The 24936-nt window shown below is 43.7% G+C and overlaps 1 long non-coding RNA gene across 1 annotated transcript; it reads left to right on the top strand.

Moving 5' to 3' along the window:
* The first annotated feature begins 563 nt into the window (after nt 1-563).
* Nucleotides 564-23342, top strand: LOC147703325 (uncharacterized). The gene is made up of 3 exons (XR_015297291.1): nt 564-706; nt 17963-18025; nt 22332-23342. It is a non-coding gene; the product is annotated as an uncharacterized LOC147703325 (long non-coding RNA).
* Nucleotides 23343-24936: the final 1594 nt, after the last annotated feature.

Genomic DNA, 24936 nt, shown 5'->3' with positions numbered 1-24936 from the left:
GTCTCCTTGCAGAATGGAAAATACCCTAATGTAATCAATACTTGAAGTAAAAAATGATTAAACAAATACTAAGTGCTCAGTAACACTTAACAAACCTAAAAGAGCCTGAGATCACCCAAGCCCAAAAATTGATGAGCCTGCTAAAAATAATTAGATTATTCTGCCTGCGCGGCTTTGGCTCCCCTTACATTCCGGGATCATTGTCTGCTTTTGAATGCCAACTCCCGCCACTGTGGCCAGTGCGCTTCCTGATGGTCCTGGCTGTTCTCAAAATTGACATGCTAAATCCCTTCATATAGGCATGAGTAGGCCAGAGAGAAAGAAAGATGCCTACCGATGCAGATTATTTAATTTAATTATTTTATTCCATCTGTAGATATCCACATGAGGCTGAAATGGGAGACAAAGAACTGAGGGGACACAAATCTCTGGCAGCCAATGCAGACTCTACACAAAGCCATCACAACTTTGCCTGGAGGGCTTTATGTAGAGTGCACTGGCGTCTGCACATGAAGGCCGGGTATTAAACGAGCAGCGCTGAGCTCACATGCAGTTAACGCACTGGCAAGGGCACAGCCGAAGACAAGCTGAACCACATCCATAGAGGTGGAGAGTTGCGATCCAGAAGGGCGCAGCATGAAGAAATCCCTGGGCAATGTGAAAGGAAAATCAGAGGCTGCAGTGAAAACAGTGACTGATACAGCAGGTGAGCAAGAGGGACATATACTAAAAGGATCATGTTGGAAAATGATTAATAGCCCAATGACAGTCTCAGAAATTTTAATGAAATTACTACAAACCCCGAAGAGCATAGGATGTATCCAGGTGCAAAGTCATTACATCAGTGAGTGGAGTTTGTAACTTGTCAAACTCCTATCTTCTGTAAAGGGACCCACTCTTTTGAAGAAATGCCTGTGGTTAATTTGACAAAGTGCTAAAATGTGCTCTGCTTACTCTCAAACATTGACATAGGTCTACTTGCAAGAGCGTTGTCCTAAATTATGTGTTTGTAGTCCATTATCACTTGTTTAGACCAACATAAATAGCTTTGTACATTACTGTTTTTATACCAGTTGATGGATTGACTAGCTCATGGAAACCCTACTGTTAATTGTTCTGTTGGTCCACACAAATGTATCAAAACTCACGCAACAAATTAGAATTTATAACAGTGAGAACAGAATTCTACAAAGGTGCATTAAAATGGCCCTAAAACATGAGAACAGTATTCAGGGCTTAATCATGACTCCCAGCAAATGTTGTTGCCACTTTGGCTTTAGACATATGCCTTCAATTACAGAAGACCAGTACCCTGAAAAACTGGGTTAATGGTGGAGCAAGCATTTGACCACATATGTTACACTTTTTTGTAATTTGAAAAGTTCTGGTACTACAACATTACCACATTACAGCATGGGAAAACCATATCCATAGGTACCAGTAAAACGATGGTGCGAATTACACCTTCTATTAAAGAAAAAGACAGCAACATTGTTTTCACACTTTAGTGCCCATTTAGAATTAACTCTGTAGAAACAGCACAGAGAACAGCACACTTTTCATGAAACAGTAAATGAGGGCCCAAAAATTTCATTTAATATTGTTTGTAATTATGCAGGCTACTTGGGGCTCTAAATCGGCACTGTGTAGTCCTGGATGTTTCGAATGACAAAAAGGACATGCTTTTTCAGCAACTTCATTGCTGAAAGAATGCTGGAGTGACCCATGCAGGTATAAGCGATGGAGCAGTGGGGCCAGGTTGGGGATGGGGGGAATTCGACTATGAGGGAAAATTAAATAAATAATTAATTTTCCCTCGTCGTCTGTCAAAATCCCCCCGCACCCTGCCACGATTGCTCGTACCTGCACGGGCCATGGCTGACTGCTTCCCGTTTCCTTTTCATGTATACAGTATTACAGTCTGAAAGGAGAACCCTTGATTCCTCTGTTTCGCACTCTACCATTATATATACATCGTGATCAGCTTTTTCCATTGGTTGGAGTCTGTTATTTACATTTTTATAGGAGATATCGGAGAGCTAGTGGAAGAGCGAATTTATTGATATTTTCTTAGCATTTGTTGGATTTGCGCTTCCTTCCTAGTCATCACTAGGCAACATCTTCTTGTTCTGCTCCAAGAAGAAGAAATAAGCAGGAGATCCTTGTCTGAAATTTTAATCAGCAAAGACATCGTCCAGGATATCTTCTAAAACATTGGAGTACAAGGTTCATAATAGAATCTAGACTAAAATCATGCAAAATCTTTCAAAACTAGGTCTTGATTCGGTCTCATTTTAAAAATTCCAAACATAAAGTTTAAAATTCCATTTATTACCTGATATTTAAATGGGGCGGATATCCAATGAGGATAATATAGGAGATTGCAATGAATGGAGTTGACTTATCAAGGTAGAACTAAATATCCTATTTTATCAATTGCAGAAGCAGTTGAAGGTTTGCACTACATCTTCTTTAATCTGGACTTTGTGTTGTCTCTTGAACATATATCAGTTCTATCGCAACATTGTCCAATGTTGGGAAGGTTGATGGAAGTCAACGCTGTTCATATAGCACCGGTGCAATCACTGCTGATTGACACCGGTCCAGATGACCTACTGAAAGGGCAGGCAGACTAGGCGGCACTGATGGAAATAAAATCAGAAAATCAGCAGTAACATACCCCATCGAATGTAGCCACAAGTATCTCATTTCCTCGAAAATATTTTTTAAACAATATAAAACAGAATGTTATCTTAATTATTACTAAGAAACTTCCAAGATAGGGGGTGGGGGGCCACAGCTGTTGACTACCCATAATTCACTCCTCTGAAATCGAACCTGTTCGACATGTTTCCTGGCTGTCCTGCGCTCTCAGCCTATTGGGTGGGGGTGTGAATGGTAATTTCAGAACAGAACAACTCAGTGAACATGATAAAAATTGTCTCTTAGCTTTGTTTCCTGCTTACATCTTCTATTGATGATATGCTAATGTGTAAATAATTCATGTTGAAAATAAAAAAAGAGGTTGATGCTCATCACAAAAGATCCATAAAACATACACTTTACCAGAACCCAAGAGTGGATGGGTTCCATACCAAAGTCCTATATTGAAATTTAAAAGAAAGGCCTACGGCAGATGTTTACGTCAAGGTAACAGGCCAATTGCTTCAATTAAAGAGACCTAGGATAAGCTTTACAAGTGCACCAGGAGTTGATGTCTGTTCTAATAGTGCCCTAAAGTGAGCTTCTTAATGTGATCTTGAGGAGATGGCTGAATGGAAAGAGACGTGGGACAGGCTTTAAAATCTCATGGCCATTCTAACTGAACCATGTACATGGGTTGGATAATGGAGATTTTAAAAGTAGCCAAATAAACATAGATGTAATACAAAAGACCTCTATGGGTGGGAGGAGGGTTCACAATAGGCACAGAACTTGAAAGCTTCCATTACAAAGACCTATTGTGGTATTTCCGCCAGAGCCCTATACATTTCTTCACTGTGTAAAAACATTTGAGAATTAATGCTATAATAAAGGAATACCTATAAACAGAAACAGTTATAATGAATCTAATTTTTTAATCCACAATAATAAAAACAAAAAATTGACAGCAGAAACATTTTTTCATCAAACCTTAAAAATACACTGGGCAAAGGCACTTGGCAAGTGTCACTAATAGAATTACCACTTAGGGATAGCCTTAGAAATAGGGTAGGTTGCTGTGCTAGGGAAGGAGGATTGAGGTTAGGGACACGTTAGGATACAGTTAAAATACGAGAATGCAGATGGGATAGGAACAAGGTACAAAGCAGGGATTAGAGTTAGAGCTGTGAGTGGAGTTATGGTTAGCATGGGCCAGGGTGGTCAGAGTGCATTCTCCTCATACAGACACTGTTATAGACGTTTGTTACCATAGTCCAGGTAAGGGGAATTGATGCTCGACTGTGAGTTGTACTTGATGTCAATTCCCTACACAAAGATGTTTTCACTCCAGCTAAGATCCCCTCATGGCAGGCAGGAGGGTGGATGGCTGTCATGTCGGGGCACTTCGAGATGGTTATAGTATCTGGGACGGGTTCGTTAACTAAAAAGGATATGGAGTGGTGTTTATAACAAGGTGAGGAGTCGGGGCTCTTATAACAGGGCCTTTAGGTCACGATCTAGGAGAAGGATGATGAGACCAACAGCCTTATAAGAGGTTCCTTAAACCATGACCTGAAGCTGATGCCCTATGGTGCCTTTATGACAAGACCAGGGTTGATGGCCAGAGTGGGCTTTATAATAGAGACATCCACTGGCGCAGCCAGGGTGCTATGGGCCCTATGCAAATTTGAGGGATTGGCCCCCATGCCCCAGTTTGGTAGTAAAAAACTATAATTGTGGTAGAGTGGGGCCCTCACACATCTGGGTCTCTGTGCCACTGCACCAGCTGCACCATTGATAGCTATGCCCCAGGAGGCAGCACCAGTTGGGGCAGAAGTGTCACCTTTATAGCCTGGCTAGAAGTTGAAGAGTGGCTTTATGACGGCTGAGGGGCCGGCGAAATCAGGAAGTACTGTTATGCTTCCACTGTACCTGCCTTACATCTGAAGCTGTGTCAAACAGCTGACTTGTGCCTGCAGCTGTCATCATTCTCAAGCACTCTCATATCCGTGACACTCATATATGTAGCTGTTGTACGTCATTACGTCTTGTGCCTTTAGAAGTTATGTCTGTTATGTCTATTGCTGTTTCTTGTGGGAAACAATCTGATGTCTGTACATGTCCTGGATCTTCACGTCTTTAGGGTGCATACTTGTCTCATGTATGCCTGTCTCATGTCTGTTCCTGTCTCATGCTCGCACCCACCTTGGGCCTACAACTGATAAGTGCCTGCTAAGTGTACTTTTCATTTCTGTCTTCATCTCATGTCCCCATGTCTGCACCAGTCATGTGATTGCAGCCATCTCAAGTCAAGTCTTGCCTCTGGAATTATGTCATTTTGCAGCCGCAGCTTTTCCACATAATTAAGGATTTGCCCATTTGAATCAGAATCCGTCATCTGCTGCATAATCTCGCAACTAGCCATGTCTCGGAACAAGGCTTGTATCTACGCATGATTCACATCTGTACCTGCCTGTGTCGCGTCTGTTCCCATCTCGCACCTGTACTTGTTCCATTGCTGAACCTTTCTCCTTGGTAGTTTTCCCACAGATTTTTTTTCCACACAGAGTAACAGAGCAGTTAAAATGGAAAATGGTTGTGGGAACTAGAGGTGGCCAGCCTTTACCTTTGTGGAAGAGGTGTGGCGCAGCGGCCAGGGCGACTGACGCCAGACGCTGCGGATCACAGTTCGTTCCCCGGCACCGACGGCAGGGGTCTGCCCAGCACCATGTGACTCTGGGCAATAGCTTGCTTAATCTTCCTGACGGCCCCCAGCGCTGGGAAACCTACGGGTAGCTGTGCGCTTTACAAATACACCCCAGTTCAGACATGCTGGACTGTTCCCAGGAGCCACAGGGTCAAGGCTGATTTGCATGACATTGTTCTGCATTCTGTCCATCAACTGTTGTTTTTGCATTTGTCACCCCGAGTGGGATGGGTATGCTCAGACGTGAGTCCCATGCTCTCCACACCACTGGAGTCAAGCTATCCTGGCTGAAGACTGCTGATAGCCAGAAACCAGTCCTAGGATGCTTGATTCCGGTCCAGGGAAGACATGGCTTTGCAGTTCGGGCTGGACAGTTCCCATGAGGCACAGGGTCAAGGATGATTTGCAAATGGCCATGTCTGAACTGGGGTGGTGGGGATTGCAAAAAAACGATGGATTTAGGCCCAGATCTCTGGTCTGGGGTGAATGTATGACATTGTTCTGCATTCTGTCCATCAACTGTTGTTTTTGCAGTGTAGATATGGACATGCCTAGGATGGCTGACCCCATTGGCTAAACAAAGGGAGACATGTTCAACTGTGAGGCAGGCTTGGTCAAGCCTCAGAAGTACCTGGACCTCGCTGTGTGTCTAGGCCTCAAGGGTAGGCTCGTCAGTTGAGGATCTACAGCTCGTCCCTGGTTGTTAGGCTGTCAGTGGCCATTGTTATTACCGGAAGACACAAGGTAGCAAAAGTTACAATACAGCATTGAACACTGTAGCAGTCATTGGACTCCAGCTCTTGGAAGTCTGCAGTGACGAGCATGGTAGTAAAGGGGGCGTTGCTGAGCTGGTGGGGTTCGTTATCAGAGTCTGAAGTTTAATAGCGAGCCTGAAACAGTTCACAATCACAAAACCAGAGCAGGGGCTACCTGATGCTCAGTCACTTTGGTGAAAGGTCAGAGGTTGGGGGCTCAAACTGTTACCCAACAAGATCACAGCATAAGTATGGGTTATAGGATGCAGTTAAACGCCCCTATAAGTAGGACTATAGTACTGATAGAACGGGGATTGAGGCAAAGAAAAACTGCACCTATCCTTAGTGGTGTAATTTATATCTAAATGCACAAGGTGCTAGGGACCGGAGATCCAATACCCCTAAATCTCCTAAGACACGTAATATCTAAAAATTCCATAAACAACACAAAGGTCCAGCACAGACCGTAGCGATGGTCTTTTTTATCTTGTAGAGAAAAATAAGTCACCAATAAAGAATTTGAAGGAAACAACTCTGCTGAATTGCTGATTTTTTATTTTTTTAATAGAAATTACAAATGTTTGTACTATACTAGTCACTCTTACAGAACTCTGACTGAAACTAAGTGTGCTGGACCTTTGTGTTGTTTATGGCCCCTATAAGTGGGGTTTGGGGGTTACTTTGGTATGAGAGGAGGGAGTGCAGCTGGAGTTGGGGGTCATTGGTGCAGAGGGAGATCTGTCCCCTGATGCAGGGTACCCTACATGGGCCTGCTCACCTACACTGGTAAATTTCAGCCATTGCAGTCATTTTGTCTGCTTTAGGTGATCTAAGCTTCAGGGAAGCTGCCAACATGCAACACCAGGAGCAGTATTCAGATCCACCCAGGTGTTTAGGGTGTCATGCAACAAAGTATTACCTCTCAATGTCAAATGCATATTTCTTCCAGGGGACAGGAAGACATTTAAAAAAAATGTAGGTGGCCAAACATGTTATGTTATGTTATAGAAAATTTCTCAAGCGCATGTAGACCAGCAGGTCTCTTGGCGCTGAGTTATGAAGTCACCATTTTTGAAAGTTAGTGTGTAACTATGTGCTCGGGTAAAAAGCCATGTTACATAATGGAAAGAACACGTTTTCACAGGCTTCATTTCCCATCAGACTGAGGAAACCTGGTTTAGGAGTATAAATTAGGTGCCCCTGACGTCAGAGAAAAAGTAACATAGGAAATGTCCATTGAAAAGCTGTAAAATTGCAGGGTGAAACAATTGCTTTGAACAGCTTAAAATGTTATTCTTCAGACCCTCTGTGCACCAAGCACATGGATTTAAACAGTATCCACTCCTTCCCAGGCTGCCAATGCGAAGAAGCTAAAGCTAGTGAAATACATTCTCGCAGGTGAAAACCGAGCACCAGTATAGCAGCGTAGATCTGGACAAGCTGCAACTTCTATGGCAAATAGACCGGAAGGTCAAGATGGATGGCTTCGTGCTAGTCATGGCACGCAGATACAAAATCGTTCAGAATTTGCACCTCGTGTGGAAAAGAAAAAAGATGGAGGACTCGCTCTAGTATGTGCAGCTCAAAGAAGCATGATTTCACCCCTGAAGGAATCTGATAGGCTAGGGTCAAGCAGGAGTCAATCTTTACTCCAAGATCTTTTACACTCTTTACAGAAGCAGGCAGAGGTTCAAGCATTCAGCGAGCAGGGTGTTAAAAATGTCTCTATGCAGGCTAGGACCCGGCATTGTGTGTTTGTTATGATGCTGTACAGGTAACATAAAAAAAAAATCACGGCCGGACTGGCAGTAGCAGGCATCGGACGTTTGCCCGGGAAGCCGGAAGGTTGGGGGCTGGTTCTGGAGCATTGGGAGCCGTTTTTTTTACTCTGGGCCGGTTTTGCAGCAATGCTGCGATATCGCCCCCCAGCAATAAATGCAGCAGTGTTGTGGGCTGGTTTTGTTAAGAAGCAGTGCTTCACGTTTGACCCCCCTCTCCTTCCTGGGAGTGGGATTTGGTCTGACAAAATTGCCAGGGCTGCTTTGGGTTCCCAGTCTGGCCTTGTAGTCCAGCCCTGCATAACATAGCTTAGCATATCAACACATCACATAACATGTGTATTTGTAAATTGCACGTTCACCCCAAAGGGCATCTTGGTGCCGATTAGCAGATGCTTATTGTTACCCAACTCAACTGTACTCATGACTGGTATGAGGCCCCAGGGGGGACCAGAGGATTGACCTGAAGCGACAAGGTCCACCTCACTCAGGGAAGAGAAGCTAGATAAAATACCAGGGGTCACTTAAGAAAGCTGGTGTTGACAGACGTGGGGTGTTAGAAGGAAGATGACTGGGATAAGGGTGCTTGAATGGCTGTGAACTTATTAGCTAAAAATCAATTATTTGGTTGCACCTGTCCTCAGTTAGCTGGATCCACCAAGTTAGGTGGTTCAAGCCACTCTTTAATAACAGAAAAAATGGATGTGAGGACTTTAGGTCTATTCAGAATTTTATTTGAATAGAATTCATGTTTGACAATATGAACGGCACACTTGTACAAAGGATTAGCATTTTTTTCACTGTACTCTAGTTGCAGGGCCTTAGTCAGAGCCACTGGAATTCTGAATGTCCTTTTACTGCAGGGTAGGTCTGGGATAGAAAATAGGCCTGGACACCAAACAAAAGTGTCCCCCATTAGTGAATTAAATAGCAAAAATAAAGGCCCAAGTTTGCAAATTAGTGGAATTTTAAACTTGTAAATATACACTGTATAATGTTTAATAAGGTATGAAAATCCGCATGAATTTGCATCCAATGTTTGTTTTAGTATCAGGGAAACCAAACAGTAAAAACCTGTCCAGCAGAGCATAAAACAGACACGCAAGCAGCTAAAACACCGCCCAGACACTGATCTTTTAGACAAGCCCATCAGGCATTACCCGATTATCCTAAGGGCCAGTTCAACCCTGTTTGCGGGAAACAAATGTGGGATCACACTGCTTCACCTCCCAGCAGTTTTGCCCCTAGGCATCATGGTAAACAAAATGCAGTTCGCGAAGTGTGTGTACTTGCATAGTCTCTCTAGTTTTTCACCAGGTAGGTGCTGATTAGTGCTGGCCATCCCTAGACACCTGTTTCTGGATTGTTATCCGTTATCAGTAGAGATTAGGCAATTCAAATGTATGGGGTTGCTGAGCAGACTGCCAAATGATTCTCAGGTCACAGTACCTCTCTCTGTGTTTGCGGCTGTGGCATTTTCCACATAATCATGTATTTGCCACAGTTGCCACATAATCCATCATGTAGTGCATAATCTGAGAATTTTAATGAAAATAAAAAATGAGGCAACACATTGCTACACAGTGCTACACAAGGCAAGGACCTTCACAAATGTTCCCTGGTCCCCTGGCTCCCGATTAGGGAAAGGATCACCTTTAAGACCCTCTGCATCTCACACAAAATACTTCAAGGCAGAGGCCCGCCTATTCTGAGATCTCTCTTCAAACCTCATCATTCGAACACACAACTCAGATCAGACTCCCTTTCCTTGGCCAGTGTCCCCAGAATAAGAAAGGCCCGCTCCAGGGGGCGACTGTTTTCATACAATGCTCCAAAGCTGTGGAACTCCCTCCCACTCTCAATCCGAAGAGAACACAACCTACTAGCCTTTCGTAGGCAACTAAAAACGTGGCTCTTCCCATAACCCATCACTACTACTTCCCCCCTCTGAAAGCTACAGGTTGATCGTCAGCGCTAGGATGCCCCAGGGTAGCTATGCGCTTTACAAATCTGCATTCAAATTCAAATTCAAATTCAAATCTTTCTGTTGCTGATTGATGTGTTTGGGTGTCAGACCGGTACAAATAAGGTGATACAGTTGCCTAGATAGTATTAACGTGTAGAAACGACAAAATATAGAGGTAATACTAACAAAAAATGTGAACCACAATATGCTGTGTAATTTGCCTTTTCTTGTCTAATAATTTAGTAAACCCTGCTGCATACTTTGGTCCTCCCCTGCATAAGGCCAGTAGCCCTGCTCACAGCTGTGTTGCCAGCGGCGTTCTGTGTCTTAAAGGGAGAACTCTAGAAATATTAATTCCTGTGAGAACTATCTACAAGTTTGACAGGGATTTTTCCAAAAGGTGGATTTTAAAAGGGGGCTACATGATCTGCAGCTGAGTTGAGTAGATTGTATTAGGTTTCCACAAGGGACATGAGAAACAAATTACAGTCACAAGTGGAACCCAAAGAAGGAACAGTCTCTAACGTTTGCTCGTCTGTAGCTATCTCATGTCTGTAGTTGTTTTGTACCTTAGCCAGGGCCATTGTAATTATGTGATTTTGCAGTCATATGTGCCACACAATTAGGGATCCCGGTTTTATTGTATTTATATTTTTGTCATTTCCGTCTGTATTTATCCATATTTATTTAGGTTTTGTGAAAAAATGAAGCTGGAATGTGTATATTTCTGCTTTTATTTAGCCAGTTAATGTGCACTCATGCCTGAAGGCATGACAGGGTTCAATGATATATACCCACTCAGGTGGTAAAATATGCACTTGTAAGAAAATCTGAAATTTTAGTGTCACGGTTGTGCAAATCTACTGCTGTTTAAGGCTTTTTAAGGCTTTTTACTAAAATACTTATATTTTTAATAAACCCCTTGCCTGTCAATCTGTACAGCTATTGGCCTGGCAGTCATGACTGAAAGCATTTAGAATCATTCAAACACAACATAATTTCCGTTTTTATTTACATTTAAAAAATAAATACAACAAAATGAAACTGGGTGGCAAGATGGCCGCAGCTGGGTTGGGGTGAGCAGTCGCACTCGTCCTCTCTCCCACCTTGACCTGTATATGCAGTAAGAATCGGATATGCTGAGTACCTCCCGATGGCCTCGGAGTTTTGGGTACATACAGGACTAAAGGGCTACGTTACTATTAGGAAGCAATTTGCGCAGCTTCAGTGGAAGCTACTCTGGGACCTGCTTTGGATTAAGGAAAAGTTTGTTGTCCTGATGAGCGTGTTTGGACCCAAAAAGAAGCAACAGCAAGCGGCTAAAATGCCCCCGCGGCCTGTGAGGCAGGAGAAAGGGCAAGAAAAGACAAAAGAGCAGGTGGATCCGGCAGCAGTAAAAGCTACTGTGGTAGTGTCAACAGGCGAGGAGACAGTTAACACGGGTGGGCTGGCACGATCCCTCGGAGCAATTCGGAAAACGGTGGCTCCCCCATTAAAAAAGAAAACAGACCTGCGGGGGAAGACAAGCATAAACACCGGTGTCGAACAGGACAGCCCAGCGGATTTTTGGAGCATGATCTCGGATAAGGCAGGAAGAGTCGGTGAGAAACTGAAGGGTAAAGAAACTGCTCTGCGACAGCCTACCTTAACAGAGGTATTCACCCCGAAGACGTCAGGACAGAACTATGGAAGCGCCGGACCCAGCGGAAAATCAGATGCCCGCAAGAACGTCCTCGAGGACGCTTAGGACGCGGTGAACGCAGAGCCCAAGGTTGCTAGGCAACGATCTAGCCCCGAACCAGACAGCAATCCCGTCTCACTCATGGAGGCTCCTGCAGCAGAACGGTCTTGTGGCAGGAAAGACTCTGTTCCAGGCACGGTAAGCGTAGGAGGAGAAGCGGGTGTGGGATTGCCCCAGTTAGGGAAGGCGGACATGATGGGGCCATAATGTTGCTCGAAGCCGAAATGAAATCCACGCAGAAACCCGGTAACACCTGGGGCAGCAGTGTTAGTCTGGCTAACAAGGACACTGCGGGGAATGGTACGATTCACGAAGTGCTGGAAAGGGGTGAAGGAGGTACAATTGAGGGGGAGTGCTTATTATCCCTCAATGAGGACTCGGAATCAGAGCGAACCAGTGAGGGGAGCTCAGATGAGATTTCAGACTCAGGATCTAGCACCTCCGGTAAAGACACTACTCAGAAGAAAAAACTGTCGAAATTAAGCAGGCAGCTTGCCGGGTCACCGAAGGGCATTGAAAAACGTCTAGTCTGGGACTACTCAGCAACTTCTCAGACATAATAGGAGGAGGATTACACCATGGAAGCACCTCCCGGGTCTTCAGTGCAACATGCTCCTTTTGACCTTTTATTTAACACACTTAAGCAAATGCAAGCAGAGGCTAGGTCGGAAAGCCAGAGAGCAAGACAGGCCTCAAAGAAAATCCAGAACACAATAAGGAAAATGAATAAATTATATGACGAAATATCAGACAGAGTAACGGAAGTTGAGGAACGGACGGGCAAGTTGGCGAATGATGTTAGAAGCTGGCAGACGTTCAAGACAGCACAGGAAAAACTAACTGAGGATCTTCAGTGGAAACTGGAAGATTTCGAAAATCGCCAGAGACGTAATAACGTTAGACTGTTGGGTGTGGCGGAAGGGTTAGAAGAGCAGGACACCAGGCGATTTGTGGTGAACTTGTTAAAGGGGGCATTTCCTGAGTCTGAGTGGCAGTGGGAGAAGGAGGTACAACGGGCACATAGGTTCCCATTCACGTTGAAGAAGGAGCGAGGAGCGGGGGGGTGGCTAGGGGCCTTAGCCCAGGGCTATCCTAGTAAATGTAGGGAACTTTTTGCTAAGACAAGAAATCATTGATAAAGCTAGACCCGCCAGCAGGCGGTCATTTGAGGGTACCACCTTTTTTGCTAGGCCTGACTTCTGCCATGTTACGGTGGAGAGAAGGTGGAGGCTCAGGCAGATGATCGCACCGTTTCAGTCACTGGGCTCAGAAGCGTACCTTCTCTTCCCTGCCAGGCTAACAGTGATCACGAAGGGGAAAGTAAGAATGTTCCCTTCAGAGATCAAAGCCCATCAGTTCCTGGATGAGCTCAAAAGTCAGAAGGGGGGTTAACTCATTTCGGATGTCTAAATTGAAAATGTATTTTGTTATAAACGCTGGATTAAGGCTGTCTGAGATCAGGATAAGGGGGCAAGGGGGTCCTACAGCATGGCAGACTGGTAGGTGGGAGGGGGATGCGATTGAAGCAATCCAAAAGCGGTCACACATAGGTCATCCTTGACCTATTTGCCAGTAAAGGGGGGGAGGAGTCAGGAGGGGTGGGAAGGGTAAGGGGGTTAAAGGGGGTAAGGGGGTGGTGAAAGGTGTACAAATGTTTGGTATTTATGGTTTGAATCAGCACATTGTTACCTGGTGTAGGGCACAGGTTATTCGGTACATAAAACTAGTAAATGGATGTCGTGGCAGCTACAGTGTATGCTTATTTAACTGTTTTTTTTTTGCAAGGTTTTTCATATATTTTAATGGCCTGTAGGATTGCCTCGATTAATGTTTGTGGTCTCAACGAAGTCAATAAGAGACTGGCGGCGTTGCTTAAAACTCTGCATTTAGACCTGATATGTCTACAGGAAATCCACATAGAAGCAACAAATTCATACCTTTTGGAGCAATTGGGGTTTACAGTTTTAGCAAATAGTAAACAGGGGACAAAAACCAGAGGAGTAGCAGTATTGGGGAGAAGTAGGGATGTGGCGGTAAGAAGGAAGAAGGAGGACCAATGGGGTAGGTGGGTGATTCTGGAAATAGGTTTTAAAGGTGAGAATTTAACGTTGGTTAAAATATATGGCTCCACGGAGGATGACCCTGATGTTTTCCACTTTCTGGATGCAGAATTGTCTCAGTGGCCCAAGCCTATTGTATGCTGTGGTGACCTTAATATACATGATCCAGATAGCTCATTTGTACAGCCAGGGGGAAAATACTTGGGGAGGAAAAAGAAAATGTATAGAGCACTTTCAGACATGGTGTTTCATAACTCTTTGGGGGATCCGTGGGTCAAGTTACATCCATATTTGGATGGCAGCACTTTTTTTTCTGCTCCTCTTAAAATCATGGTCAGGCTGGACTATTTTTTTAATTCCAACTCCTTGACTCCTGGCTCTCGGATAGAGAAACAGCCCCGGATTGTCTCAGATCACAGTCCTCTGGTGTTGACATTACAGCTGGGCCAGGTCCAAAGAAGAATTATGCAGTGGACCTTTGAGAGAGCACTATTAAAGGATCTGGCATATAGGGAATACATGGAAGCATGGATTAAATACTTTTGGGATATCAACAGAGGGACAGCATCCCCGGGGGTGGTAAGAGACGCTTTTAAGGCCGGGGTTGCGGGGCGAGACACTGAGCTTTTCTTTGTTCTAGCAAGACAAAAGAAGGAGAAAGCAAAGATAGAGGAAGTACGGCAAAATTTTCTAAAAGAGGAAGAAGAATTCGTTTTAGCTATACTTCAGAACTACTCGCTTGAACTACATCTGTTTAGAATTATAGCGCTTAAAGCAGAAGTAATAGAAGGTATCGCCAAGAAAGCAGCAGAGAATTATTTGGTTAAAAAGGAAAGCACGTATGAGTTAAGTGAAAGAGTGGGGCATATTTTAGCCATACGGACTAGGCAGAGATTAGCTACAGCTGATATTAAAGAGATTATGGATGTGCAGGGTAATCTGGTTATGAATGCTGACTTGGTAAGAGAAGTTTTTAGGAACTTTTACAAAGATCTGTACGCCTCTGATAATGTAGGGGGATTGGCGGATATAGAAAGTTATCTTATGGACACCCTTCCCCCAACTATGCCAGAGGAAGAAAGGGAGGTCTTAGACGCCCCATTACATCTGGAGGAATTAATTGCGGCTTTGAGCAGCCTACCCTCGGGGAAGGCAGCGGGCCGGACCAAATCTCGGTGGAGATTTATAAAGTATTTAAAAGAGTACTTTTGGTGGATATGTTTAACATCATGTTGCAGGCACAAAGGGGGAAATCGAGTCCGGAATCACGGGGCGGGGCGGATATTTTTGTAATTGTAAAAAAGGGGAAGCCTCTGACGGCGCCTGGTTCATACAGGCCAATCACTCTAATGAATTCTGATGTAAAAATGTACTACAAAATGCTAGCAAAGAGGCTGTCGGGGATTATTGAGCATTTGGTAGGCCCTTCACAGCATGGGTTTATACCCGGCAAAGGTACACCACGGCATGTTAGGATGGTGGCCACAATGTTTGATGCGGTAGGCGTCCTAGGAGACCCTATAGCAGCGCTGTTCTTAGACGCAGAGAAGGCGTTCGACAGGGTCTCCTGGGACTACCTATGGCTAGTTATGAGGTGGTGTGGTATTGGAGAAGGTTTTATAAAGGCTATACAGGCTTTATATAATGAACCAACCGCCAAGATCAGAGTCAATAGGGGGCATTCGGCAGCAGTGAAGATCGGTAGGGGGACTAGGCAAGGTTGCCCTACGTCCCCGCTGCTGTTTGCGTTGTATCTAGAGCCACTTCTGCGTAGGTTTGAAAGTAACCCTGAGATTCCACCAATGAGGGTAAATGGCTGCACGGTAAAAACCCTGGCCTATGCCGACAACGTGGCCATATTGACTCCTAATCCGTCACTGGCTATTAGGGAGGTGGAAGCTGAGGCCCAGTTGTTTGGGCAGGTCTCTGGGTATAGTTTGAATAGATCTAAGACCCAGATAGTAGAAAATGTGTACTCTAGTTGTAATGATATATGGGTGGTTAGTTCAGCAGTATATCTTGGGGTGGCAATCTCGGCAAACCTGGACATGGTGGTGGAGAATAATATGGCTCCATTAATCTCCAGGGTAAAGGCTGATTTGGAAAGAATGAATAATTTACACCTTTCTCTCGTGGATTGCACTAATGTTATAAAAATGCTGATCCTGCCTAAATTTCTTTATTTTTTTAGGTCTATTCCTTTATTTTTTGAAGCTAGATGGTTCAATATATTAGAGATAATTTTGAATAGATTTATATGGGCTCACGGTAAGACTCGGAGGGCCTATAGATTCATTTCTCTCAAAAGAGAGAGAGGTGGGTGGGGGCCCCTGATTTTAGACTTTATTATTTGGTTGCGGCCATACAGTATAGGCAGGGACTGATTGGCGGGGGGTATCGAGCAAAGAGTTACAACTATGTCCACGGAAGTGTATGCAGCAGTTTTGGGAGCAGAGGCAGAAAACTGTTTTCTAAACAGTACTTAGTTTGGATATTACAAGAGGACAAGATTCAAGACGGTTAATGCAGCAATCAAAATATGGAACGCCCTTTCAAAAAATCTGGATTAGGGAGATATAATAGGTACACTAGGTTGTACAAGAACAGATCTTTCCCAGCGGCAGTTTCCGCCGACTCAACAATGGCTGGATGGGCGGAAAAGGGGAAAGCACAGATTGGTGACCTGAGGGATTCAGAGGGGATAGTACAGTTTATAGATCTTATATCCAAATATGGCATTGACAGAAGGGACTTTTTTAAATACCTGCAGGTTAGGAGCTTCTTTAGTAATAAGCAGGGTGGGCCAGCAGGATATGACAGCAATGAAATTCTGGAGAAAATAAAGCTAGGCGGGGACTGCACGATTACATCCTTCTATGCATGTCTGGTAAAGGGGAAAATTGATGATATCGATAAACATAGTAATAAGTGGGCCGAGAAACTGGGTGGAGAACCTGGAAGGTTTCAGGAATCACTGGACCTGGGTCGCACAATTCTGTGCTCAGCTCCTTTACAGTCCCAGCATTACAAAACTCTGTATTCATTGTACTTTACCCCAGCTAGGATAGCAAACTGGGGGGGCATAACGGGTACCTCCTGCCCTCGATGTAACTCAATAGAGGCAGATATTGTTCATATCTTCGCTACCTGTCCCCAAATACACACTTTGATTAAAGATATAGAGGTCTTTCTGGATAGGTCATTAGGTATACAATCAACTCTAACTCCTACTTGGATACTGATGGGGATAGGCCCAGAGGGGAATAACCCACAGAGGGAATTTATGTTTATGGCCATGGCAGTGTACAGATTGACCATAGCCAGGGTGTGGTTGGGTAAAAATCCACCGGTTGTGCAAATTTGGCTGGCGAATTTATGGCTGCTTATAATTTGGAGAAACCCATCTATGCACGGAAAGGTAGGAGGGGTAGGTTGCGAGGCCTAAAAATTTGGGAGCCTATAGCTAGATGGAAGGAGGCTCTGGGACTGTACTAAGGCTGCTGGTACTGATCGTATTTGATTATTGTCTGGACCGGAGTTAAATTGTATTTTATGTTTGTTGATCGCTTTTCGTTGTTACCCTTATTTCACTTTTCTCTTTTTCTTTCCTTTTGTTTTGAAGGCCTACTACGCCATAATACACTGTAATTAACTTGCAATTGAAGATGAATTATAAGGAATATGTACTGTATAAATATATATATAATGTTAATGGTTGAAGCACTTAAAAGGCATAAAATGTAAAACGTACAATGTGTGTATAACGAAAAATAAAAAGATATTTAAAAAAGAAATAAATAAATAAATAAATACAGACAGGAAAATAAATGGTTTTCAGTCTGTATTTATCTGTAAAAATCAGTAAAAACAGAAAACAGGAAGCCTTACACATAATCTATTATCTGCTGCATAATCTGAATATTTTAGCAAAACAAATTTGTTTCTAGATGTAATGGGTCAAAAGTTACCAAATATGTAGTAACACATGTTGTCACATAGTGAAAGGCTCTTCCCTTGTGTTGACTGGTCACCTATCTGTTGCTTATTGCTGTGTTTGGGTGTTAAATCGGTGCTTATGGGTCAAAACCATTGTGCAGACAGTGTTAACATGTAAAAAAGACAAAAGAAATAAAGTAATACTATCACAAAATGTGCTGAATTAAGGCACATCATTTGACTTTTCTTGCTGCATGATTTAGTCCACTAAGCTGCATAATTTGGTCATCCCTGCCGCATAATTCCAGTGGCGCTAATCTTACCTCTTTTGTGTATGTGTTTGCACCTCTTTAACTTACTGCCTTTGTTCTTTTAGTTTTGGCAGCCCAAGACGTGGTACAGACGACGTCGGAATCCACCAAAGAAACCACCAAAACAGGTAATAAAAGGAAACTTAAATGTGACAAATTCTACCCCATCAATTTTGGCTTTTAAAAGGGACAGGGCTAAAATCTGACTGTCCCTCAACCCTACTATCATTGTATAAGCAACAGCCTGGCATGGCTGATTCTTTCCTAGCTCTTCCAAACTCTAACACATATCGGCTGCTCATGTCATCATCTCGCCTGGCCTGCAATGGCGTAGTTTTAATTTGTACAACAGGTGCAGTGGTGCCCAGGTCAGAGGCCTTAGGGGCCCATCGAACCCTGATTATTGCTGTATTTCACAGTTCAAACAGTGGTCAGAATGACTATTTCCTTCCTTACACTCCAGCCCATTTCACACTGGCTCTGCCACTGTGGTCTGCTTTTAGTAGGCATCCGTAGTGTAAATATGCAGAGCACTGTCCTTCTTCTCACCAGGCTTGGGCTTTGGCAATGAATATAACCAGGCAAATCTAAAACCCTAGCCATCAATACACTACACAGGTGCACGTGCACACACATGAGGCACAGGGTCAGATTGATTTGCATATGGTTATGTCTGAACTGGGGTAGAGGAGTGAGCTAAAGAATGATGATGGATTAAACCCAGATCTGTGACTGGGGGTGAGTGCTTGCAATGTTCAACACTCCGTCCATCATCCCCTTTGGTTTTGCTTTGTTCGCACGTGCCCACACATACATCTCCAATATACATTACACAGAGCATCCTGCACACATCCAGACATGACAAAAAACGATGGTTGGGATACTATAATTATGCTCAGTCACTGATAGTTATCCCAGGCTACATTCCAGCACATTGTTTTTTGCCACCCCACGCAGAGTCCAATTCACAAAGAGCCTCAGCACTTGTGGCGGGACCTCCATACTGCAGTTACCCATTGCGGAGGTCCCGCCACAAGTTCGGATCCCCACCACGACTGCGGGCCTTCAACATGAGTGTAGAAGCCCTTTGTGAATCAGGCCTCTAGTGACCAACCATATGTAAGTCAACTTTGGTCAATATCTACGAGGAAGAGACCAACCAGAACTACCCTGTTATGTCCCCAAAATGGCCTTTCGGCTTAGGCTGAAATTTCCCTTTTGGAGCCGGACAAGAATGATTTGCAAATGGGTGGTCTCTGCCTGTAATGACAAAGATTGGAAAAAAAGTGATTGGCTGGATTGCATCCAGAGTAATTATCAGTGATTTGGATAATTTAAGTCTTTCTATCCTTTGCTTTTTTGCTATTCTACATGCATCCATCACAGAACTAATGTGCTATATATTCTGCGATCATGTTGCCCCCCAAGGAAAATTGTCCACAGGATAAACCATGTACAAACATCCAACAGAGCATATAAGAAAGAAGATCTCACTTACACCACCGCAGCTGAAAGATGCAACACAAAAATCCAAACACACCACCTATATACCTCCAGCCCACAAAACTAGCAATGCAAAAACCAAGTACACACATCAAACAGGCACATCAGACAAAGTATCATATATACCCTTCTAAATGAGAAAAAAACAACACAGTCAGCAACATTAGCTCTAGTCAGTTTCCAATCACCAAAGCAGTGGGGTAACATTAGCTCCTGCGGTGTGGGGGGCTCCTGAGCTCCAGGGAGCCCCCTCCAGCACTGTGCATGAGTGGAGGGCCCCTTGCCTGAGAGCTCCTGACTGGGTCCGGAGCGTGGGGGCGTCCTCCATGTACTTTGCAGGGGGGCCGCCTCAAGTTTTGTTATGCCGCAGCATCAAAGGGCAGAATAATGCCCTATTGGGAGATGTATAAGCCTGGCCATAGTGAAATTGCCAAACGTACCATAGAAGAAAATTTGACACCAAAATTCGCAGTCACGCCAGAGATGGGCCAGAACACAATACTTAGAACATGTACTCACAGGAAGACTCCCACAGATGACTGACGATGCTACGAGGCTTAATAATGGCAGGCTGTGCACTATGCAAAAGTCCATAACCTATAATTACATGTCACTGAGTCAATCCTGTTGCTACTGGCCTTCCAGCGGAATCAACTGGAAGTGTTTGACTGGACATTTTGCCACTCTGGCCTTTTCCCAGTAGGCTGCTGGTTAGCAGGTTACTTTCAGAGATGGATGAGCTGCCATGACCCAACCACCTAAGCCACTGGGGACCAACCTAAAGCAGTGTTGGGCTGGTTAGAACACTTTGCCAAGGCTCATTTTCATCTTCAGTCCAGACCTTCCTGGTCTATGAGTGAGTAACTTATCAAATCCATACATGTGCTTTGCATTCTGGAAACTTGTAGCCCTGCTTATCCCATTACACAATCAGGACTACCAGTACCAGAATGCAAAGAAATTCCTGGAGTACTCATGCATAGATTGGTTGTATAGCACAACATCATACCCTATATTTAGCCTGACAAAAATATTGTGGCTTAAATATAGTTTACGGAAATACAAGAGCACTGTGTTTAGATTTTCGATTAAATCCAATGAGGCAATATTTTTGGAAACAATGTTGTCGGACTATATTTAGGGAAAGGTATTCTGGTATAAGAGAGCTCTGTACCATGTCAATCACTATTTCTGCGTTTCACTAAACACTTGCCTCTTCTGCTTCCTCAAATTTAGGAACAGAGCACCTTTGGGCCCATTACTTGTACCTGGGATGGTTATTTCAGTGTCCCAAGGCTCCGAAGTATCCCAGTTCCACGCATAAATGCTCAGCTAGTCCTAGCTTTATTCTTTGTATTCTCAGGTTTGTTATCATGTGCATCGTACAGTGCGGGAAATGAAGCAGATCCAGCCAGATCTGTGATCCGGCAGATATTATTTGAGGAATCGGGTATACACCTGGCCCAGTGAAATATGCTGAATTTGTTCCAGTGTGATTTGCTGAACAGGATCAATAGTGCCCGCACATTGTTTTCTTTCTGTTCCAAGCAGCAACATGCAAGTGGTGAAAGGGCATTCTTTTTTGGCTACCTATCGCTCAACGGGTGGCATTTAAGGTTGGGTGTCTGGCATTTAAGGCCCTTCAGGGAAAGAGTCCCAGGTTTATCAATAGCATGATCGTGAAGCATGAGCCTTCCCGTAATCTCCGCTCAGCTCATCTTTCTCTGCTCACCTTACCCTCCTTCAAGCGGAAGGAACATGGAGGGTGTCGATTTGCTTACCTTGCCCCTAAGGTTTGGAATGCACTCCCTTTGACAATCAGAAGCTGTGAAAATCTTATGGTGTTCCCGAGAGCCTTGAAGACCTGGCTCTTTAAGCAAGCACCCGTATAGGTTATCTGCTGTCAATTCCCCTCACTGTTTAGCGCCATGAAACCCTTGGGTGCCTGTGCGCTTTATAAATTATGATTAACATAACATAACATAACACCTGGCCCAGTGAAATATGCTGAATTAGTTCCAGTGTGATTTGCTGAACAGGCTCACTAGTGCCCGCACATTGTTTTCTTTCCGTTCCAAGGAGCAACATACAAGTGGTGAAAGGGCATTCTTTTTTCCGATTCCAGATGAGCCCAAAACAAAGGCTGAACTCAATAGCCCATTAGCCCATTTTTTTTATCCTAGTATGATTCTAGTTGGGTGCCTTTTGAAGCCTCTCACCTTGGTCCCAATGCAATGGAGGGTAGCAAAGACACACAGCATGTTATTACTTCACAAGTACTAAGGAGAACCTTCAATCGGAGGCAGGCTTTTGACTTTGTTCATTTCCGGTACATAACAGATATCCATCCATTGTAAGAATGCCAGATGTATGGGTCTGTATTTGTAGTTACATGCATAACAATTTAAATATCACAAATGTATTTATTTAATTATGTTATAGACTACCTATCCTAATGAAGGAGGTCAGAGCACTTTACAAAACACGCACACATTATAAACTGACAATAAATCATACAAGTGTGTAAATCAATGTACAGGATGTACTGCATAAGACCATGAGGGTTACAAGATGTAAGAGTCACATATTGAGCTCTCAAATTTCCTAGTTCCAGGAGTAGATAACACAAGACATTTTTTATACATTCTGGTTCCTATGTTCCCCGTTCATAATGGTACCAACAAGGCCACAAATCCCAGAATGCACTAGACAATGCTAGACTAGATGTTACCCTGGCAGGGACATTTAAGGGCTTTGTTACTCTTGATAAATCTGTTAAAAGTGTAATCCGACTCTTCATAACCGTTTCTTCCGAGGTCTGTTCTATCAACCTATGGGGACAATACCTGTTCCATTTAATCACTTTTCTGATCTTTTTCCCCCCTATTTTTACGCATTCCGCCTTGGCTGACTGAATGTCCGTCCCGCCAGCTGCTGATGAGGCCTCGAAACAAGCCCAGAGCGCCATCGATGCAGCGACCGCCAAAACTCAGGAGGCCATCAAGGACTTGGCCCAGAAGATGTGAGCGCCACGGCGAAGGTTGAAGCCCCCACTCTCTCTAAGCCACCCCCAGAAGCGACGGTCTGAGGCATCGCCACTGGCCATATTTTACTTCCGCAGCACGTGTCTCGAGAGCTTGGAAATAACGGGGATTGCTTCCGAAATAAATCGTGTTTTCCTGTGTCCATGCGCCCCCATGTGGTTCAAAATTGTAATGCTAGAAGCGTTTGGATGGCATGCCTGACATGAAGAATGGAACTTGTGCTCTGGTCCTGAAATGGTTTGCTACCAATTTTCGTTCACCAATAGTGCTTATTTAGAATCGTATCTGTCTGGTCTGTTTTGATAGTAAAACATTCCCTATTAAAAACAACTGTTGTGTAGTGGTATGGAGAAAGCTTTGTCCAGGATAGGAGTGAACCGTGCTTTCGATGCAATTTCATTGTTTTCGGATGAGAGGGAGCAAACTGAACAACTTCCTCAAGAAATGAGCGAAATTGCGAAGTTTTTGCTCCTCGAACTCGCCACTTTTTTCACAATGTATACAGCTTTGCAAACTTTGCAAGGATTGGGAGGTTTTAAAAAGTGCAAGAAAACACCCTGCTAAAGTAGGTTTTATGGAAAACAAACCTCAGTACAAATGACATTTGGGTGACATTATTTTGCAAATAAAGTTTCAATTACAAAATTCCAGAGCAAAAACCTTTTTTTGGTACTAAACTTTCAATCGCAAGTGTAGCTTTGCAAAGTTTACAAATCTTCACATTTCTTGCAAATTGTGGCGTTTGTAAACTTCGTGAATGCTGTTTTCTCTCCCGGACGTATGTTACACTAAGATCTGAAGATAGCTTTGATAAATTGATGAGGGGCATGGGTCCCATGAGCAGAGGCAATCCGAATATTCCGAAAAGTAGTTTAAAATCAACGATAACGTTTTTAAATGTTTATGGGGAAAAATAAAAAAAATGTGAAAAAGATGATAAAAATCTATATTGATTTTTTAGTTAAATTCTGAAAATAAACAAACTACATCATGCTGCACTCGCCTTGTTATTTATTTTCAACATTCGTTAATGTTTAGAAAGTAAAATTGAAATATGGCAGATCTTTCTCAGCTCTTGTACTGTGCTCATCCACCCTCCCCCTTTGTGTGTCCTCTTATAGAGGTCTCTATACCCTCTTACACACTTCAACCAATCTATATCCCCATGTCATAGTCTTTACACCCTCACACACCCCACTTCAGACCATCTTTGCATCTTTGTGTCCCTAGGAGCAGGGTGGTGCCTACAACATTCATCAAGGGTGAGATAGGAGAGAGAACCGTCACAGAGGCCCGGTGGCTCCCTACAAAGGCTCACAGTGTGTGTGTGGAGGAGGGTGGGGCACTGCTCAACCCAGTCTGAAACTTGGGGGCATATTACCAAGGCAGGCGAAATGAAATTATCGCTGCTTTTGCGTCCGTTTTCGTCTGCGAAACAGCGATAATTTCATCGCCCTATTAGCAAGCTGTCGCTAACTGATGTTAGCGACAGCTTTTAGGTAATAGTGAGCGGTTTAGGGCCTGTCAGCGATATTTATCGCTAATGACATGCAAAGTGGGCGTACCCAACCTGTTAGCGACTGAAAGCAGTCGCTAACATCGCTATCGCCTATTATCAACGCAGGCGTAGCGAAGCGCGAATATCGCCAAATCTTAACGCCTGCTCAGACCACTTCTTAGCCTATATATCCAATGGGAGGTGGATATTCAGGTTAAGTCCCTATTAGCGATAATGCCTGAATATCGCAGAATTTTCAGCGATATTCATGCATTTCGCCGCTATCGCCGGATATGTTAACGCTTTGGAGATAAACGTTGCTAATAGCACGTTATCTCTGCGATAAAATCTGGCGATGCGCGGCGATAAAAAAAATGTCGCTAAGCCTATTTAGTGAAATCGCTAGTTGTTGATAATATGCCCCTCAGTTTGGCGGGAATCACAATATATTAATGAAAATGACCAGCAAGTAATATTACCATTCATAGCAGGTAGTGTTGTAAACCAATGTTGATCGTTACTTTTACAATCTCCTCCAACCCCTTTCCTTGGCACCAGTCCCTGCCCTACCTGTTCTGCTGCTGCTTTATGCTTTTCTCTCTGTCTGCTTCTTTAGGTAGGAATAACCACATCTACAGATAAGTCTTATGTTTTTTAAACAGCTCTTGAGAATTTTCAAATGTTAAAGGTGTTTAATAAATGTGCTGCTGTTACTCCTTGGAGTAATTTTGTTTTTATGTTTGGGGTTGTATGACATGACATGGTGGTTAATTCTATCGCCACACGGTTATTTTGTATGCCGTAGATTGCCCACCACTACACGGTCATGGTAAGTATATTATATCAGTTTTTGCCTTTACATCATCTCCTAACCCTCTTAACAATTGTTTTCATATTTTATGTTCACCTATACCTACCTTGTGATGTAGTGGTATAATAAAGTAGCCTATTCAATAGAAGTTTTGTCATGCACTATAGGGCAGGCTATACAGTG

Source organism: Lissotriton vulgaris, chromosome 7, assembly GCF_964263255.1.
Source record: "Lissotriton vulgaris chromosome 7, aLisVul1.2, whole genome shotgun sequence".
NCBI lineage: Eukaryota > Metazoa > Chordata > Amphibia > Caudata > Salamandridae > Lissotriton > Lissotriton vulgaris.
The sequence above is the reverse complement of the archived record's forward strand: the minus strand, read 5'-3'. Positions and strand labels throughout refer to the sequence as shown.